At 40.7% G+C, this 18,421-nt stretch overlaps 2 long non-coding RNA genes across 5 annotated transcripts in view; both read right to left on the bottom strand.

The window, feature by feature from the left end:
- The window catches only part of LOC120868185, a 36,428-nt gene extending 28,489 nt beyond the window's left edge, over window positions 1-7,939 (bottom strand). The window contains exon 1 of the long non-coding RNA XR_005722169.1: window positions 7,888-7,939. This is a non-coding gene — a long non-coding RNA (uncharacterized LOC120868185). The remainder of the gene's footprint in view (window positions 1-7,887) is intronic.
- Window positions 7,940-10,881: 2,942 nt separating this feature from the next.
- On the bottom strand, window positions 10,882-17,783 carry LOC120868187. Of its 4 annotated transcripts, XR_005722174.1 has the most exons (5): window positions 17,747-17,783; window positions 13,790-13,855; window positions 12,297-12,436; window positions 11,778-12,046; window positions 10,882-11,387 (listed from the first exon to the last, which is right to left on the bottom strand). It is a non-coding gene; the product is annotated as an uncharacterized LOC120868187 (long non-coding RNA). The 4 variants fall into 4 exon arrangements; XR_005722172.1 differs by lacking the exon at window positions 17,747-17,783 and having other exon boundaries at window positions 10,883-11,387; window positions 13,790-14,600; XR_005722175.1 differs by lacking the exon at window positions 17,747-17,783 and having other exon boundaries at window positions 10,883-11,387; window positions 11,778-12,012; window positions 13,790-14,600.
- Window positions 17,784-18,421: the final 638 nt, after the last annotated feature.

Raw genomic sequence — 18,421 nt, 5'->3', positions numbered from 1 at the left:
ATAGAGCTTTAGGGCCCAAACTTGGAGGAGGGCATGGCAACCCACTCCAATATTCTTGGCTAGAAGATCCCATGGACAGAGGAGCCTGGCAGGCTACAGTCCATGGTATCACAAAGAGTTGGACACAACTGAGTGACAGCCGAGAGGAGCTACCCCACGCATGAGGTCAGGGGTGGCCGGGAGGAGCTACCCCACGCCCGAGGTCAGGGGCAGCAGCCAAGAGGAGCAATCCCACGTCCAAGGAGCGGTGGCTGTGCCAGCGCAGGAGGGCCAAGAGGAGCTACTCCACGTTCAAGGTCAGGAGGGGCGGCTGTGAGGAGACACCCCTCGTCCAAGGTAAGGAGCAGCAGCTGCGCTTTGCTGGAGCAGCCATGAAGAGATACCCAACGTCCAAGGTAAGAGAAACCCAAGTAAGACGGTAGGTGTTGCGAGAGACATCAGAGGGCAGACACACAAACCATAATCACAGAAAACTAGCCAATCTAATCACACAGACCACAGCCTTGTCTAACTCAGTGAAGCTAAGTCATGCTGTGTGGGGCCACCCAATACAGGCAGGTCATGGTGGAGAGGTCTGACAGAATGTGGTCCACTGGAGAAGGGAATGGCAAACCACTTCGGTATTCTTGCCTTGAGAACCCCATGAACAGTATGAAAAGGTAAAATGATAGGATACTAAAAGAGGTACTCCCCAGGTCGGTAGGTGCCCAATATGCTACTGGAGATAGGTGGAGAAATAACTCCAGAAAGAATGAAGGGATGGAGCCAAAGCAAAAACAATACCTAGTTGTGGATGTGACTGGTGATAGAAGCAAGGTCCGATGCTGTAAAGAGCTATATTGCATAGGAACCTGGAATGTTAGGTCCATGAATCAAGGCAAATTGGAAGTAGTCAAACAGGAGATGGTGAGAGTGAACGTCGACATTCTAGCAATCAGCGAACTAAAATGGACTGGAATGAGTGAATTTAACTCAGATGACCATTATATCTACTACTGTGGGCAGGAATCCCTTAAAAGAAATGGAGTAGCCATCATGGTTAACAAAAGAGTCCAAAATGCAGTTCAGTTCAGATCAGTTCAGTCGCTCAGTCATGTCCAACTCTTTGCGACCCCATGAATGGCAGCATGCCAGGACTTCCTGTCCATCACCATCTCCCAGAGTTCACTCAGACTCACATCCATCGAGTTGGTGATGCCATCCAGCCATCTCATCCTCTGTCGTCCCCTTCTCCTCCTGCCCCCAGTCCCGCCCAGCATCAGAGTTTTTTCCAATGAGTCAACTCTTCGCATGAGGTGGCCAAAGTACTGGAGCTTCAGCTTTTAGTATCATTCCTTCCAAAGAAATCCCAGGGTTGATCTCCTTCAGAATGGACTGGTTGGATCTCCTTGCAGTCCAAGGGACTCTCAAGAGTTTTCTCCAACACCACAGTTCAAAAGCATCAATTCTTCGGCGCTCAGCCTTCTTCACAGTCCAACTCTCACATCCATACATGACTACAGGAAAAACCATAGCCTTGACTAGATGGACCTTAGTTGGCAAAGTAATGTCTCTGCTTTTGAATATACTATCTAAGTTGATCATAACTTTTCTTCCAAGGAGTACCTGGATGCAATCTCAAAATGACAGAATGATCTCTGTTCGTTTCCAAGGAAAACCATTCAATATCACAGTAATACAAGTCTATACCCCAACCAGTAATGCTGAAGAAGCTGAAGTTGAATGGTTCTATGAAGACCTACAAGACCTTTTAGAACTAACACCCAAAGAAGATGTCCTTTTCATTACAGGGGACTGGAATGCAAAAGTAGGAAGTCAAGAAACACCTGGAGTAACAGGCAAATTTGGCCTTGGAATATGAAATGAAGCAGGGCAACGGCTAATAGAGTTTTGCCAAGAAAATGCACTGGTCATAGCAAACACCCTCTTCCAAAAACACAAGAGAAGACTCTACACATGGACATCACCAGATGGTCAACACCAAAATCAGACTGATTATATTCTTTGCAGCCAAAGATGGAGAAGCTCTCTACAGTCAGCAAAAACAAGACCAGGAGCTGACTGTGGCTCAGATCATGAGCTTCTTATTACCAAATTCAGACTTAAATTGAAGAAAGTAGGGAAAACCGCTAGACCATTCAGGTATGACCTAAATCAAATTCCTTATGATTATACAGTGGAAGTGAGAAATAGATTTAAGGGACTAGATCTGATAGAGTGCCTGATGAACTATAGACAGAAGTTCATGACATTGTACAGGAGAGAGGGATCAAGACCATCCCCATGGAAAAGAAATGCAAAAAAGCAAAATGGCTGTCTGGGGAGGCCTTATAAATAGCTGTGAAAAGAAGAGAAGTGAAAAGCAAAGGAGAAAAGGAAAGATATAAGCATCTGAATGCAGCGTTCCAAAGAATAGCAAGGAGAGATAAGAAAGCCTTAGCGATCAACACAAAGAAATAGAGGAAAACAACAGAATGGGAAAGACTAGAGATCTCTTCAAGAAAATTAGAGATACCAAGGGAACATTTCATGCAAAGATGGGCTCAATAAAGGACAGAAATGGTATGGATCTAACAGAAGCAGAAGATATTAAGAAGAGGTGGCAAGAATACACAGAACTGTACAAAAAACATCTTCATGACCAAGATAACCACGATGGTGTAATCACTCACCTAGAGCCAGACATCCTGGAATATGAAGTCAAGTGGGCCTTAGAAAGCACCACTACGAACAAAGCTAGTGGAGGTGATGGAATTCCAGTTGAGCTATTTCAAATCCTGAAAGATGATGCTGTGAAAGTGCTGCACTCAATATGCCAGCAAATTGGGAAAACTCAGCAGTGGCCACAGGACTGGAAAAGGTCAGTTTTCATTCCAATCCCAAAGAAAGGCAATGCCAAAGAAAGCTCAAACTACTGCACAATTGCACTCATCTCACATGCTAGTATAGTAACCCTCAAAATTCTCCAAGCCAGGCTTCAGCAATACGTGAACCATGAACTTCCAGATGTTCAAGCTGGTTTTAGAAAAGGCAGAGGAACCAGAGATCAAATTGCCAACATCCGCTGGATCATGGAAAAAGCAAGAGAGTTCCAGAAAAACATCTATTTCTGCGTTATTGACTATGCCAAAGCCTTTGACTGTGTGGATCACAATAAACTGGAAAATTCTTAAAGAGATGGGAATACCAGACCACCTGACCTGCCTCTTGAGAAACCTGTATGCAGGTCAGGAAGCAACAGTTAGAACTGGACATGGAACAACAGACTGGTTCCAAATAGGAAAAGGAGTACGTCAAGGCTGTATATTGTCACCCTGCTTATTTAACTTATATGCAGAGTACATCATGAGAAATGCTGGGCTGGAAGAAGCACAAGCTGGAATCAAGATTGCCGGGAGAAATATCAATAACCTCAGATATGCAAATGATACCACCCTTATGGCAGAAAGCGAAGAGGAACTAAAAAGCCTCTTGATGAAAGTGAAAGAAGAGAGTGAAAAAGTTGGCTTAAAGCTCAACATTCAGAAAACGAAGATCATGGCATCTGGTCCCATCACTTCATGGGAAATAGATGGGGAAACAGTGGAAACAGTGGCAGACTTTATTTTTTCGGGCTCCAAGATCACTGCAGATGGTGACTGCAGCCATGAAATTAAAAGACGCTTACTCCTTGGAAGGAAAGTTATGACCAACCTAGATAGCATATTCAAAAGCAGAGACATTACTTTGCTGACTAAGGTCCGTCTAGTCAAGGCTATGGTTTTTCCTGTGGTCACGTATGGATGTGAGAGTTGGACTGTGAAGAAAGCTGAGCACCGAAGAACTGATGTTTTTGAACTGTGGTGTTGTAGAAAACTCTTGAGAGTCCCTTGGACTGCAAGGAGATCCAACCAGTCCATTCTAAAGGAGATCAGTCCTGGGTGTTCTTTGGAAGAACTGATGCTAAAGCTGAAATTCCAATACTTTGGCCACCTCATGCGAAGAGTTGACTCATAATGGAAAAGACTCTGATGCTGGGAGGGATTGGGGGCAGGAGGAGAAGGGGACGAAAGAGGATGAGATGGCTGGATGGCATCACAGACTCGATGGATGTGAGTTTGGGTGAACTCCAGGAGTTGGTGATGGACTGAGAGGCCTGGCGTGCTGAGATTCATGGGGTCGCAAACAGTCAGACACGACTGAGCAACGGAACTGAACTGAGTGAGTAACACACACATAGGACCCAAACTGGGTAGATCTAAGGAACATCTTGCAAAGCAGAAAACTGACTGAAATTTGGCAGAGTTTATAACAATAATTCTGGATTGATAGGCACTGTGAGGCAATAGCCTTTAAGCAAGTATTGAGTAAAATGCTAGTTTTGTCAAGTAAGCTCCTTCTGCTTGTTCACAGTCTTCTAGGATCAAGTATTTACTGAAGCAAAGAGCCAAGTTATTTTTGCCTGTTCTCAGTGTATAAGGACAGGAAAGTATGCCTGGTCCCAGTATTTTTTTTAAAACCAAAGAGAGGAAATTAAATTGGTTTCAGTTCCCTTTATCAGGTTCCTGCAAACTATTTTTGTTGTAAGCAACCATTGGTTGTTATTAAGTCCTACTATGGTGGTATTATCAAAATATAGTGATAAGGTTTCTTGTTATCCTGTTGCACCTAATAGCTGCAGTTTCTTGTCTGAGCAACTTGTATATGTGTGACAAGACAGTTCCTCAATCTGACAGGTCAAGTAATTCTTTGCCTGAAGAAAACTGATGAAAGTCGTCCATTCTCTGCCTTTCACCAACACATCCTTGTGCACTAAAGGGACTCTGAAGAAACTGCTGAAGGCTACAGACCAAACACTATATGCTTATGACTCCAAAACTGCCCACAATCTTTACCATGTGTGTTCCATTGTTGGACACGCAACAGATATTTTCTTCATTGATTTTCCATGCTACTTACTTAACCAGATTTGCTCTGTTAGCCCAGAAACCTTTTGATCACTATATTAGTTTTCTATTGCTGTTGTAACAAATTGTGTGTGTGTGGTCCGTTGTTTCTGACTCTTTGTGACCCCACGGACTGTAGCCTGTCAGGCTCCTCTGTCTGTGGAGTTTTCCAGGCATGAGTACTGGAACCAGCTGCCATATCCTCCTTCAGATCTTCCCGACCCAGGGACTGAACCCACATCTCTTGTATCTCCTGCACTGGCAGGCGGATTCTTTATCATGGAGCCACCAGGGAAGCCCTGGTAACAAAGTACCACAAACTTAATACCTTGAAAACATACAACTTTACTATTTTATAGTTTGAAGTCTGACATGGGGCTAAAATGAATGTAACAGAAGGGAAGAATCCATTTTTTTGCCTTTTCCAGTTTCTAGAAGCTGCCTATACTCCTTGGCTTGTGGCCCCTTTACTCCATCTTCAAAGCCATCTCTCTGACTATTCTTCCATAGTCTTGACTCCCTCTGACCCTCCTTTTCAGCTTCCTTCTTGTCCCCATCCACATAATCCAGGATAAGCTATTTTAATATCATCTGATTAGCAAACTTGATTCTGTCTGCATCTTTGATCCCCTTTTGTCATGTAACTTACCATATTCACAGTAAAGCAGTAAAGCAGTAATTTTGTTGACATCCAGGCTACCATGTGAGCACTGATGACAAGGTTAAGGAAATCGAAGTGATCATGAGGTAAGCATTTTGATATTTGGCTAAAGCCAAACTTAAAAATCAGATTTTGGTAGAATACCAACACTGAGACTGAACTTCAGTACATTCCTAACACCCTTTGACCTAGAAATCCACTTCTAGAAATTTATACTACGAATTACACATGTGAAAGTTCTACTAACAAGAGTATTTACTGCCACCAAATTTATGAGAGAAAAATTGAAAGCAACTTAAATGTCTGTCCACACAGGAATGGCTGACAAAATATACCTATATTCTGGAATCTTTGCAACTTAAAATGAGGTAAACGTATACACCAGGAGGATGTTCATGATCTACTGTACTTTTTATACAACAGCAAGCTTTGCAACAGTATGCATAGTAGGATACCGTTTTACCTTTCATGAGCGTGTGTAGTGTGTGCGCATGTACACATAGTGTGGGAACATGCAGAGAAAAAAGGCTGGAAGAGTATATACCTATCAGTAATAGAAACTCCTGTGTTGTTTGAATTTTCACCATGAGCATGCATCACTTCAGCTTATCCCTTGAACTAGAAATTCTAATTCTAGGAAATTCACTAATGAAAACATCATGGTGGTGAACAGATTTCTCTGCAAGGATAAACACCCCTGTATATGAGAGCGAACAACTGTTAGCACCCAAAATGAAGAGGGGATCGATTAAAGGAGTTGTACATTTATACTACAGAGGAGTATATAGCCATTAAAAATAAAGATAATTTACAAATAGACTCACAGACATAGAAAAAAAACTTATGGTTACCAAAGGGGAAACCCTTTGGGGAGGGATAAATTTGGAGTTTGAGATTAAAATATACACACTACTATATGTAAAACAGATAAACAACAAGGGCCTACTGTATAGCACAGGGGACTATACTCAATATCTTATGTTAACCTATAATAAAAAAGAAACTAAAAAGAATATATATATATATATATATATATATATAGCTTCCCAGGTGCCTGCCAATGCAGGAGGTGCAAGAGATGTGGGTTGTAGGTTTGATCCCTGGGTCAGGAAGATCCCCTGTAGCAGCAAATGGCAACCCACTCCAGTATTCTTGCCTTGAAAACTCCATGGACAGAGGAGCCTGGTGGGCTACAGTCCATGTGGCAAAGAGTTAAGACAAGACTGTGTGTGCACGTGCATGCATGCACACACACACACACATATCTGAATCACTTTACTGTACACCTGAAACTAACACAACATTGTAAATCAATTATATTTAATAAAAATTAAATTACCCACACTATAGAGACTCACAGATATACTATAAATAAAAATACTATAAAACATTATGTATAATGTGTGCCATTTCACTCAAATATATACACAAATAATATTATCCAAATATGATCAGTACCTACCTATGTAGGGTGGAATGATGGGTGATTTTTACTTTCTTATGATTTTTTTGGAAGAGAGGAGGATGTCAGAGATAGGGGCTCTAGTTCTACACTTCTCTCAGCGTTGAATTTCCAAGGACAATGTATGTATTAAGGACCCACAGTTTTGAAGTGTGACTTATTTGAAAAGACCCTGACGCTGGGAAAGATTGAGGACAGGAGGAGAAGGGGATGACAGAGGATGAGATGGTTGGATGGCATCACCAACTCGATGGACATAGATTTGGGTGAACTCCAGGAGTTGGTGATGGACAGGAAGGCCTGGCGTGCTGCAGTTCGTGGGGTTGCAAAGAGTCGGACACAACTGAGCGACTGAACTGATACTGAGCTGAGAAATCCTAGAGTAGACATTTTGTCCTGGGTTCCCTGGAGCAGCCACTTAGAAAGCCTGTGCAGCACTCAGTAACCCCTGATGGTCCACCAACATGCCCCCTTCTACTTGGTTCCACTGCCAACATGGTGCTACATCCAACGTGGTACTGCTGCCAACGTGGCACTCCATCTGACATGGAATTCCTTTTACATGCTGTCACTACCAGCACAGTGGCGCATCACCAGACAGCTGCACGACACAGTGGCACTCTACCCCACACGGCGCTACTTCAACATGACATCAGAGCCAACAAGGCAACTGAGCTGCAGAGTAACTGTGGCCTGAGGAGATCTCCCAGCAGTGGAGCTTGAGTTCAGCTTCGCTGGCCCGCACATCCCAGTGAGGTGCCAGAACAGGGGCAGAATCCAAGTAGTACACATAGGTTAACAAGGAAGGACCATCCCCTCCCCCATTCAAGCTTCCTTACCTAGGATCTCAGGAAGGAGGGTAAGAAGAGGACAATCCTTGAGCAGGGGGCAAAGGCTGTAACACAGAGGCAGAGATTTACACACATTTGCTATGTGGTTGTGGAGCTTAAATACACTACATTTCCGTTTGCCATGTCTGGTTTTCTCCCTTTGTGTGTGTGTGTGGGGGAATGTCAAAATATTCAAGCTTATCAACAGCAACAGGTCTTTGGACCTGCATTCTACAGATCTGTTGATTACTCTGGGAGCCTATTACCTTGGCCTTTCTTGAATTTACCCTCAGGAGAGATGTTTTTCCGGTCTTTTCGGCAGGCTTTTGTGGAATACATGTTTTCTATAACCAACTCTCCCTTTTATAACTTAAGCTCTTTGCCCTTTGAAAGTCCTTTTCTTTACTAATCAATTTTCAAGGAATATTTTAGTTTACTCGTTAACAATGATCACTGCTCTTGACATACACTGCATATTTTTATTGTGTAACACATATTTTAACCACATTGAAGAAAACGACTTAAGGGAAAAATTCCTCATGTTTCTCCCAACTTAATATGTTAAATTTTTCCAATTCAACTCTGAACTGAAATAATCTGACTCATTCTAATCAGTGTTCTAGTTTCTGCATTTAAGATGCTATTTAAGCTTGGGATTAATATACACACACTACTATATATAAAATAGATAACCAACAAGGACCTACTGTATAGCACCAGGATCTCTACTTAATATTCTGTATTAACTTATATGGGGAAACAATCTGAAAAAGAATGAATATATGTATCACTATAACTGAATCACTATGCTGTACACATAAAACACAAATTTGTCAATCAACCATAAAGCAAAACAATTTTTTAAAAAGCTGCTATTGTGCAAGTCCATATTGTTTGCCTTCAACATTGCTGTTGACTGCATGGTATTTCGTTATGTTGATAAATTAGCATCTCTTGAGCCATTTACCGAGCGTAAGAGTTTAGGTAGATTGAGCTTTTAAAAAGTTTTGGGAGTAGTCTCAATAAAGGAACTTAAAATCACAAAGTGATTACAGATCTTCAAACAAAACAGTTCTAAAGAGAAAATCAAATTTTGGCTAACTATTAAAAGAATTAAAAGATCTCTCTTAATAATTTTAATGTCAAATAAACATGAAAACCAGTGTGTGTGAGCACTAGACATAAATAATAAAACAACAGTTCATAAAAATAAACAGTGTATTCATGAAAACCATGTACAAATTAAGAAGAAAGGTATTATTAATTACTCATTAAAAAGTCATAGTCCCTCCCTTTTCTGGCCAATGAAGGGACTTCTCTAATTCCTTCTGAATTTGGCAGAGTGAAGAGGCAACATCACTTCACCAGTTCCACTGTGACTAAGATGTGTGGTCTTGCAAAGCAGGATCTGATTCCCCTGAGCGCATGAGAAGGCCTTCCTACGGCTTTGATACATGTTTCCAGGTCCTCATTGCCCATAAATTTTCTAACATTGGTCTGATCTAGGTCTGGATTACCAACAGCCCTTTGTCCCTTTATAAGAAAAAGGCAACACCTTACCCTTCTCTACTCTTGGAGGGGGTTTCCTGTCTCTCTCTCTGTCTTGGGCTCATTTCTATTAAGAGTAAAGTTAAATTAAGAACAGGGTACTCTGCCCCAAGTTCTGAATTCAGATAAATGATAGAGTGAGGCAGTGGGAATATTGGTAACTTTTATTAAATAATTTTGTCTCCTCTATCCCCTATTGCCCAAGAATGCCTAGCTCTTGTTAGATAATCACTTGTGAGCAGACCAAAAAAAGCATGAGCATAAGTCATAAAAGGAATGAAATACTGCCATTTGCAGCAACGTTGATGGACCTAGAGATTATCATACTAAGTCAGAAAGAGAAAGACAAATATCATATGATATCACTTATACATGAAAACTAAAATATGATACAAATGAACATATTTACAAAATAGACTCACAGACCTAGGAAAAAACTTATGGTTACCAAAGGGGATGGAGGAAGGATAAAATGGGAGACTGGGAATGACATACACACAGTACTATAAGGGAAAAGAATCTGAAAAGGAATATATGTGTATACGTGTCTGTGTGTGTGTGTGTGTATAACTGAATCACTGTGTTATACACTTGAAATTAACATGATATTGTAAATCAACTATACTTCAATTTAAAAAAACATAAGAAATTCTGTCTTGAATGCCAAAAATATCTTTATTTATGTAATATAAGAAGGTCGTTAAATGATCATTCCTGAAAGAAAAAAAGCATCAACTATTGACAGTGATTCTTTTAAATATACCTGGAATGTTTTAATGGGACTACTAAGTCTCTTCAGATACACTGGATAAAACTCCCAGATAAAACTTTTAAGTGATTTATTTTAGATTTGTTGTGCATTACTTGACTAAGCAGTTAAAATTTTTATCAAATCATATCATGAAATGTTTGTTATTATGGTAAATCTTTGTTGTTTTAAAAACTGAGGGGGTTTTTTGGTTTGTTTTTTGGCCTGGGGGGAAAAAAGGAAAGAAATTACCTGCTAGTTTAATCAGTTTTTAGTAATAAATACTTTTTTGCTTCATTAAATAGGAAAAGATTTCTTATAATGAAAATAATCGAGTTATTTACTATTTTCATACTTGATTTTTTATTTTTTTAAAAGCTAAATGCCAGAATTTGCATCACATCCATATGTACATTCTACCCAGGGAAACCATGCATTTATCATACTCTTTGCTTCATAAGTGATTTATAATTTTAGCTATACATTACATTGTATTAGAAATTAGGTAAGAAACAATATATTTCTATATTTAAAATATTTCGCCCCTTTACTTATTTGGCTGTACCAGGCTCTTGGCTGGGGCACGAAGAACCTGTGGTGTTCACTGTGGCATGCAGCATCTTAGAACTCTTAGCTGTGGCATGTGGGATCTATTCCCCGCCCAGGGATGAAACCTGGGTCCCCTGCATTGGCAGCACAGAGTCTTAACCACTGGACCACCAAGAAAGTCCTAAGAAATAGTATATTAATATATTATTTTGTTTTTAATAATTATAGAATGGACAACTTAATTATATTAGATCTATATCACTTTAAACTAAACCTGATGGATTTTAAAAATCTCATAAGATTTATTTCCTAGCGGTTACTGTCATGTTCCTTGAAGTAAGCATTAACATTTTTGTTTCGTGTAAAAAAATAAACTTGGATGTCTTCTGGCAGTAAGTAATTCTGATTTAATGGCAAAGAAGAAAGTTGTTAACATCTGGGTTATATAGCTAACATTTTCTATCTCTTAAAGGAACGAAAGTAGCAGTCAGTTCCAAGGTTATGAAGAAAACACACTGATGACATGTGCTGTATTTCGGCGCACTGTTCAGTGGCATTAAGTCCCTTCACAATGTTGTGCAACCATCAGCACTGTTCATCTCCAGAACTTCTACCGTCTAGACACAGAGCAGCCAGGTTTTCAGTCTAAGAGCAGGAGAGCTTCCTAAAGGGAAGAAAGCAGATGCCAGGGTAAAGATAAAGGAAATTTTTGCAGTAGTTGACCCATGATTCTCTGAGAAAGTAAAGGGAGCAAGTGAGTTTGCAGTGTTCAAGGATAGGAGGATGATCCTCCACAATTTTAAAGGCGCACCACTGCTGTGACGAGGTCAAGCATGGAGCACGGTATGGAATTTCAGAAGCTCTATGTCCTGTGATTAGAACCCACGGGCTGCTAGTGAGCTAAGTGCCTAGTAAGTCCAGAGGGGAATCTGGGTGATGTACCACAGCACCCTTTGTGCTGTTCAATTCATCAGCTTCACGCAGTAGATCTAAGCAGTTCAGTGCTAACTTCTCAGTTCTCATGAAAATTCCATAAAATCAAGTTCCAACACACATTATTTCTGTTCCTCCTCTGAATAAGTTCATGCTGTTTCTGTCTCCCAGAGATCTATCAGCCACTGGCGGGGTTGCAAGTGTCTCTCATACTTCTTTCATAAGCAGTGTGGTCTGACGCTAATACTTGGACTTGGGTGGTAGGTGGCCCTGGAGTTGAGGCCAGGTCTGCCTCTTTCTGTGGATCTTTGGCAAAGGTGTCAGTCCTTCTCAGCCTTGACTTGCATGCAGATTCTCTAGAAAATGGGATTGAATATTTGCCTCACTGGACTGTTGGGAAAATAAAGTAAGATAATGACTATACACCATTTCTATTAACCCATTCTAGAGCTTTCATGTAATTAAGATAATTGTGCCCACTTTGCTTCTTAAGAGTTACATGCTATATCACTTGGCCTCTATTATTGATATTTTTGCATCCTATGAGGAAGGCTGGTTGTCTAAGAGCATCTCCACTGTTAGCCCCAGACTCCAAAGACCAGTCATCATTGTTTTTGCTTGATGCTAGTACCTCTCTCACCTGTGCGTTCTTGACTGCTTTGATAAAAGGAGTGTCCTCTGGGCTTTCCCATGAACAAGGTTAAATCAGAGGATGGGTTGAGAAAACAGTCCATGGATTAGACACAAGTAGATTCAGCACAAGAAGGAAATGAACTCCATCTGAGATGGGAAGAATACACAAAACACTTGGTATCAAATTTAATAAAACACTGACAAATTTGTGGTCAAAAAGACTTACGCCTATGTTTTCATCTAAGAGTTTTACAGTTTTATTTAGGTGTTTGGTCTATTTTGAGCTACTTGTGTGAGGTAGTAGTTGAAATTCACTTTCTTTTTTGCATTAAATTTTTTTCATTGAAATATACTTGATTTATAATATTGTATTACTTAGATATACTGCAAATCGATTCAGTTTTATATATATATTTTTACAGTCTCTTCCATTGTAGGTTATTACAAGGTATTGAGTATAGTTCCCTGTGCTATACAGTAAGTCCTTATTGGTTATCTATTTTACATATAGTACAACAGTTTGTATATTTTAATTTGAAACTCCTAATTTGTCCCTCACCCCTCTCTCTCCTTTGGTAAGCTTGTTTGCTATGTCTGTGAGTCTATTGCTGTTTTGTAAATAAGTTTATTTGTATCATGTTTTTCAGATAAAACATATATATGATATTTGTCTTTAACTGGCTTACTTCACTTAGTATAATAACAAATTCATTCTTTTGCATTTGGATATGCAGTTTGTCCCATGATCAACTGTCAGAATTAATGACCTTTCAGCCTTCTTTTTGTGGTCCAATTTCCAAGGTTTTTTTAATTTATTTTTTTGCATAAAAAATTCAGTCAAAGCTGAATTTAGTCACTTTAAGACTCAACATGATATCACAAATTTCCCACCAATTGTACAAAATATCCCCTAGGGCCAGTTTTAAATTAGGTCCACACAACAAAATGCACATTTCACTTGAAAGCTTTTGTGCAGGTGTGCCCAAGCCATCAAATCCAATTAAACAAGAGCAAATGCATTAATAGCTGAAGACTTAGTTTTACATCAGGCTGTCTCTAGAGATGTTCCAAGCAAATAAAATAGTGAAATCCCAAGAAACCATTTTTTTTTCAGACTAGCCAAGATAAACTGGTACTAAGTAATTTGGAAGAGTGTCAAGTGGGATTCATTACGGCACTGATTCTGAGAAGAGGGTGCCAACTGCATTTGTTTTTCTTTTTTTTTTTCCAACTGCATTTGCCCTTGAAGGAGAAGTTGTTCTTTGACCTCTGGCAATGAACCTCAGGGTCTTTGGCTGATGGGACAGGGTGGGCAATAGCTCTAAAGTAGAAGACAGTGGTATGCGTAGAGAGTAAGGTGTAGAGGGCAGTTAGGCTTACAAAGGCATGCTGGGACAGACAGAGGTGGGGTGGGATAAGACAAATGCCTGGCTTTAGAAACATGAAATGTTGTTAAGAAAAATTGCTTGGAAAAAAGGCAAGAAGGTAGGTGGCATGTACTTTCAGTGCATTACTGGGAACTAAGAGGGCTGGTGGTCTTGTCCAAGAGTTATTTCATTACATAGCCTAAGGGAATAAAGCATTGTTATTACTATCAATTATGAGCTTAGAATCTCAAATTATATGCTTGATATTATCCAATAGAAAAAATAACCCCAAAGGGTACAGTTTGAATGCTCTCCTCTTTTATATCAAATCTAACATTTTAATTCTAACATTTCTCTTTTACTCTTAGTCTTCTTTTACAAATCTCTATGAATACCCAATTCTTCAACATGCTCTTATAACCAGCTTTAACTAACTGGCTCCTTTATTAATAAGTTATTATAATAAATCTTTGACACATATTCATTTTGTATGAGTCATGTTTCCAACATTTTAAAAACTTTGACAAAATTCAACCATGATGTCCCAAACTATCCTTTAAGCATCCTTTGAGAAAAAAAACAGCCCTCACTCCACCAAGGAGCCCAACTATAAATGACCATTGGATTCCTCATTCTGCATGAATTTGTAAAGGACTAAAAAGTTTAAAGCTGTGAAAATGTATTCCAAGGGACTAGGAGGCTCATTCCTGATGGCTGTGATACTATAGCACAGTACAAACCCTAGGAAGCCAGGCATGGCAGGTGAGCCAGACGTTCTCACATGAGCATGTATTAATATTTAAGACTGATTTCAGGTAGTCTTTCGCCTTAGCTAGCTGCTGCTCCATTGTTGAAAGTCCATGTAAAGACATTCAGATTCTCATCAAAGTGAAAGTCACTCAGTTGTGTCCAACTCTTAGTGACCCCGTGGACTATACAGTCCAGGGAATTCTCCAGGCCAGAATACTGGGGTAGCTGTTCACCTCTCCGGATCTGCCCAAGCCAGGCCTCCTGCATTGCAGGAGACTTCTTTACCATCAGGGAAGCCCTCAGATTCCCATAACCTAGCATATAAAGCTGTCTAACCACTGCTTTGGTTCTTTGTAGCAAAGCAAACCCTTCTTCAAGTATGATCCATACTTGGCTTTAAGTATAACCCAAAGTTACTAAGAAACTCACTAATGGGGCTAACGTTCACTGCCTAGATTGCTCTCATCTGCCCTGTTTTCTGTCAGATGATTATTAATCAGTGCTCAGCTTATGTATCATGTCCTTTCTAAACTCCTCTAGACATAAAGAGTTACTTCCTTTTCCCAAAGCACTCTGGTTCCATCTTTACAGTATTTTCAACACAGTACTGTCCCTGAACTGTTTGAAGTGTTTTCCCAGTTACTCTGAGAGCTTCCCAAAGCCAGAGATTAATTTATCTCTGTATCCTCTGTTTCTACCCACAGGTTTTGGCAGATAGAGAGGAGTCAAGAAATTGCTGTTGAAAGAGCACGTTTTTGAAAAAGTTCTCTAGTGCCATCATAACTGGTAAACCAAAAAATAAAAATAAAGGATGTTCATAGAGGAAAGAAGAGATTACTAATTTATTTACTCCAGGCTTGGGATTAATTTCAACTTCCTTAGGTCCTTGGGTTAGATGAAACAGTAGCAAAGGGCATCATTTGTGTAACTCAATACAAATGAGCCTTTTCAGTAAGATCTGAGCATCAGTTCTCTAGACACAAACCATTTCTCAATCTTAAAAAAGCATGGAAAATTACTGCATGAGTTTCCTCTCTGAGTCGTGAATGCTGTCTGGTGAGGCAGAAATTAGACTGTATTAGGCTGAGTTGGCAACTGGACGGAGAAGGCAATGGCAACCCACTCCAGTACTCTTGCCGGGAAGATCTCATGGATGGAGGAGCCTGGTAGGCTGCAGTCCACGGGATCGCTAGGAATCGGACATGACTGAGTGACTTCACTTTCACTTTTCACTTTCATGCATTGGAGAAGGAAATGGCAACCCACTCCAGTATTCTTGCCTGGAGAATCCCAGGGACGGGAGAGCTGGGTGGGCTGCCGTCTATGGGGTCGCACAGAGTCAGACACGTATGAAGTGACTTAGCAGCAGTAGCAGCAGCAGCAGCAGGGACAAAATGACAAAAAAACCTCTCTCTACCATATGGGGTACTTGGCTATACTGAATTATGTTCAGTCATATGCTAGGGTTAAGTAGTCTGAACCAAATGAACAGATGCTCTGCATATTACAATAGGGTTAAAAGAGTCTGTAAACACTGGACAATCTCTAATCTCAAAAACAGTTCACGTTCATTTGAAATGGACAATGGTGTACATTTACAATTTTTCCCAAAGCTACCTTAACTCTTTGACTGTGGTCAAACTATAAAATGGAGAAATCCAAACAATATGGACATTCTTCAGAATATCACATTGGTCCACTATGTAGATGACATCATATTAATGAACCAAATAAGCAATAAATGGCTAGCATGGAGGAGTCTTCATTATGTGCTACAACGACTGGAAGATAAATCTTATGAAGAATTGGGGGCCACCACATCAGTAAAAAATTTTAGGAGTTCAGTAGTCGGGGATGTCACCTCCAAAACAAAAGACAAATTATTCCATCTTGAACCTCCCACCAGCAAGAAGAAAGTAAAATGCATCTTTGCCCATATTGAAAATGGTCAACCTTTTTGACTTTAGCTGTTCTGATAGGTGTGTAGTGACATCTTGTTCCATTTTAAATTTGCATTTCCTCAATGTCTTCCCTGATAGCTCAGCTGGGTAAAGAATACACATACAGTGCGAGACTGCAGCTCAATTCCTGCGTTGGGAAGATCCACTAGAGAACGGATAGGCTACCCACTCCAGTATTCTTGGGCTTCCCTGGTGGCTCAGCTGGTAAAGAATACACCTGCAATGTGGGAGACCTGGGTTCGATCTCTGGGTTGGGAAGATCCCCTGCCGAAGGAAAAGACTACCCACTCCAGTATTCTGGCTTGGAGAATTCCATGGACTATATAGTACATGGGGTCGCAAAGAGTCAAGACACAACTGAGCAACCTTCACTTTCAATGACTAATGATGTTGAGCACTTTTCATGTTCTTCTTTGCCATCTGCATATCTTCTTTGATGAAGTGCCTGTTCGGAACTCTTACTCATTTAAAAAATTGTGCTGTTTTCTTATTGGTGATTTTTGACAATTCTTTGCATATTCTGGATTCAAGGTCTTAGATATATGCAAAGATATTTCTCCTAGGTTGTGCTTTGTATTTGCATTTTCCTAACACTGTCTTTTAAGAAGCAGGAATTTTTAATTCTGGTAAAGTCCATTTTATCAATTTGTTGTTTTATGGACTGAGCTTTTATTGCCTAGGTCAAGGTCACAAAAGGTCGCTCCTGTTTTTCAAAGGTTTATAATGCGAGGCCTGACATTTAGGCCTACGACTCCTCTAGAGTTAATTCTTGTTTATGGTGTGAGACATGGATCGAGTATACTGTTGTGGCTCGCAGGTTCTACAGCGCATGCTCAGTAGTTGTGGTGCATGGGCTAAGTGCTCTGTGCATGTGGAATCTTCCTGGACCAGCAGTTGAACCCACGTTTGCTGCACTGGCAGGCGGACTCTTAACCACTGAACCACTTGGGAAGTGTTCTATAATGTTTTGAGTGTATCTCTTGCACAGATTTTTTTGGGGGTATTTACTCTAAATATTACATTATACATACATTACTTAACACAGTCTACTGGTTTTAATACTGTTCATGGGGTTCTCAAGGCAAGAATACTGAAGTGGTTTCCCATTCCCTTCTCCAGTGGACCACATTCTGTCAGACCTCCCCACCATGACCTGCCCATGTTGAGTTGCCCCGCGAGCATGGCTTAGTTTCATTGAGTTAGACAAGGCTGTGGTCCTAGTGTGATTAGATTGACTAGTTTTCTGTGAGTATGGTTTCACTGTGTTTGCCCTCTGATGCCCTCTTGCAACACCTACCATCTTACCTGGGTTTCTCCTCCCTTGGGCGTGGGGTATCTCTTCACAGATGCTCCAGCAAAGAGCAGCCGCTGCTCCTTACCTTGGATGAAGGGTATCTCCTCACTGCCGCCCCTCCTGACCTTCAACGTGGGATAGCTCCTCTAGGTGCTCCTGCGCCCGCGCAGCCACCGCTCCTTGGATGTCTGGGGTTGCTCCTCTCGGCCGCCGCCCCTGGCCTTGGGCCGCTGCCCGTCGAAAGGCAAAATGATAGGATACTGAAAGAGGAACTCCCCAGGTCAGTAGGTGCCCAATATGCTACTGGAGATCAGTGGAGAAATAACTCCAGAAAGAATGAAGGGATGGAGCCAAAGCAAAAACAATACCCAGCTGTGGATGTGACTGGTGATAGAAACAAGGTCCTGTGCTGTAAAGAGCAATATTGCATAGGAACCTGGAATGTCAATGAATCAAGGCAAATTGGAAGTGGTCAAACAAAAGATGGCAAGAGTGAACGTCGACATTCTAGCCAATCAGCGAACTAAAATGGACTGGAATAGGTGAATTTAACTCAGATGACCATTATATCTACTATTGTGGGCAGGAATCCCTTAGAAGAAATGGAGCAGCCATCATGGTCAACAAAAGAGTCCGAAATGCAGTACTTGGATGCAATCTCAAAAACGATAGAATGATCTCTGTTCCTTTCCAAGGAAAACCATTCAATATCACAACCAGTAACGCTGAAGAAGCTGAAGTTGAATGGTCCTATGAAGAC

The sequence above is a fragment of the Oryx dammah genome, unplaced genomic scaffold (assembly GCF_014754425.2).
Source record: "Oryx dammah isolate SB20612 unplaced genomic scaffold, SCBI_Odam_1.1 HiC_scaffold_9, whole genome shotgun sequence".
Classification (NCBI taxonomy): Eukaryota; Metazoa; Chordata; class Mammalia; order Artiodactyla; family Bovidae; genus Oryx; species Oryx dammah.
This window is presented reverse-complemented; position numbering and strand designations above follow the sequence as displayed.